Genomic DNA, 2,956 nt, shown 5'->3' on the forward strand with positions numbered 1-2,956 from the left:
TTACCATCCACACAGCTTTTGTGTGTGTGATTTTATTTGCTGTTCAATTTGCTTTGTTAACCCAGCCTTTGAAGAATTGCTGGTACCTCGTGGAAATGTCAGACATTAAAAATGGCCTTCCCTCTTCTGCTTTTCATGTTAAGTCATCAAAATTTTAAATATATCCTAATTAAGATAATTTCTCACGGTCTCCACATTTCAGAATAAACATGCAACCAAAAAACTTCACACTCTAGTGCAATACTATTATTTCTATAAAAAGATAAATGTTTTCAGGGACTTACAGGTGGTCCAGTGGCTAAGACTGTGCTCCCAGTGCAGGGGGAGTCTGGGGTCAAACCTTAGTCGGCAAACTGGGTCCCACATGCCACAGCTAAGGGTCTGCATGCTGTAATTTAAAGACCTGCAGGCTGCATCGAAGACTGAAGACCCCCATGCCACAACTAAGGCTTGTGCAGCCAGCAATAAACAAATATTTAAAAAGACAAGCATTTCCAATCTTCATTTAAAAACAAAGTATTAGACTCTGAGTAAGAGAGGAAACAGTTCTACTGTTTCCTTCTTCAACTTACTGTGTACACTCAGGAAAGTCATTTAGACTCTGATCTATGACAAAATGTGGTACGTTAACCTAAGTCTCATTAGAAAAGACCCTGATGGGAAAGACTGAGGGCAGAAGGAGAAGGGGACGACAGAGGATGAGATGGTTGGATGGCATCACCGACTCCATGGACATGAGTTTGAGCAAGCTCCGGGAGTTGGTGATGGACAGGGAAGCCTGGTGTGCTGTGGTCCATGGGGCCGTAAAAAGTCAGACACGACTGAGTGAGAGAACTGAACTGAATCTAAGCCTAACTTTCTCAGAGGAACCAATGGAAACCAATTTGGATTATTCAAGATCCATTTTCTGCCATCTAAAAATATGTTATGTTTTAAAACATGGCATATTCATGCTCACTATTACTTGCCCTTTCCATGAATTATTTGTTGTTATTGATTCTCTAAGTCATATTGGACTCTTTGTGACCCCATGGACTGCAACAGGCCAGGCTCCTCTGTCCTTGACTGTCTCCTGGACTTTGCTCAAATTCATGTCCATTGAGCCATAAATTATACAAGTCATATATTCTTTGATTTTCTTAAACTGCCTTCCACCATGTATCCCTACTGTCACTCTCCTACTTTGCCCCTCATTATCTCCATATTTAGACTATTTTCAGTATTTTCTCATCCTCTGTTGCCATCTTCTCCTGCCCTCAATCTTTCCCAGCATCAGGGTCTTTTCGAATGAGTCAGTTCTTCGCATCAGGTGGCCAAAGTTTAGAGCTTCAGCTAAACATCAGTCCTTCCAATGAATATTCAGGGTTGATTTCCTTTAGGATTAACTGGTTTGATCTCCTTGCAGTTCAAGGGACTCTCAGTCTTCTCCAACACCACAGTTCAAAGCACACACACCACAGTTCTTTGGCGCTTAGCCCTTCTTTATGGTTCAACTCTCACATCTGTACATGACTAGTGGAAAAACTATAGCTTGGACTATGTGGACATTTGTTGGCAAAGTGATGTCTTTGCTTTTTAATATGCTGTCAGGTTGAACATAGTTTTTCTTCCAAGGGGCAAACATCTTTTAATTTCATGGCTGCAGTCACCATCTGCAGTGATTTTGGAGTCCAAGAAATAAAATCTGTCACTGCTTCTACTTTTTCCTCCCTCTATTTGCCATGAAGTGATGGGACCGCATGCCATGATCTCAGTTTTTGGAACATTGGTAGGCAGGTAGCAAATGCTTTAACCCCCAAACTGAAGCTATATTTTGAAAATCTATGAAATGGTGAACTGCCCATTTGCTAATGCTTCTCTGGTGTCAGGGAAGGATGATCTCCACCATATTTTACATTAGTATGACTCCTCCCATCAAAGTCTATCATCTTACTCTGTCCTGTGATTTGTAATTCATCACATCTGCCTCCTCTAGTATCTTATTGAGTGCTCTGTCTTTCTTGTCTTTGGTTTATTCATTATCATGGTCTTTCCATTTGCAAATATGCTCATGCTTCTTTACCTTTATATTCCTCTCCTGCTTACAATAGGAAGAACAAAACCCCAACAAGAACAAATAAATAAACCAACAAACTGCAAGGCTGTCTTTTGGACTATAGGATATCATGTGAAACCGTCATGTGAAACAATCCTTCATGATTTAAGGCCAGCGTACCTTGCCATTTCCCCTTCCACAGCCTGTCTCATTAAGAACCTAACAGCAGAGGAGCCCCAAACACTGCCTTCTCTGAAGACCTTTGAAAGCAGTTGTCTTTGTGCTTACTCATCTCTGCCTGAGATTCCTCTTTTTCATGTGCTGAATGACGTATCATTCACGTGTACAATGATTTACTCATCCTTTTCTTGCTCTGTGTTATAAAATGCATTTATACTTAAATAGGTGTTCACATTTGGGTAGATTCCTAGAATTGGAAATGGTAAATAAAGCAATCTACTATTTTTAAGGCTTGGAGGACACTGTCAACCTGAGTTTTGGAAAAGTTGTATCAGTTTTCATTTTTAAAAGCATTCAATACGAGTGCCAATATCAACATAACTTCATGCTGAATATTACAGATTTTAAATATCCTTGTTGGATTGATAGACAAGAAACTGTATTTAATACTGCATTTTTAGAAAATGAGATAAGCATTTTAAAACTTAAAATAGCTTGTCAGTTCATTGTTACTTCCATTAAAATTTTTTTATTCTTCTGGATTAAATCTTTTCATCCAAGCAGTCACATGATTATAAGGAAAAAAGTTAGAGTCTTATCTCACATCACATGTGCTTATTAATCACTTAGTCATGTCTGACTCTTTGCGATCCCATGGACTATAGCCCACCAGGCTCCTCTGTCCATGGGGACTCTCCAGGCAAGAATACTGGAGTGGGTTGCAATGCCCTCCTCCTGGCT

General features: G+C 39.8%; 1 protein-coding gene across 1 annotated transcript in view; it reads right to left on the minus strand.

The window, feature by feature from the left end:
• ST8SIA4 (ST8 alpha-N-acetyl-neuraminide alpha-2,8-sialyltransferase 4) overlaps positions 1-2,956 on the minus strand; it is a 105,234-nt gene that overhangs the window by 74,606 nt on the left and 27,672 nt on the right. The gene's annotated exons all lie outside the window — the stretch shown is intronic.

Source organism: Bison bison, unplaced genomic scaffold (assembly GCF_000754665.1).
Source record: "Bison bison bison isolate TAMUID 2011002044 unplaced genomic scaffold, Bison_UMD1.0 scf7180017864533, whole genome shotgun sequence".
Taxonomy (NCBI): domain Eukaryota; kingdom Metazoa; phylum Chordata; class Mammalia; order Artiodactyla; family Bovidae; genus Bison; species Bison bison.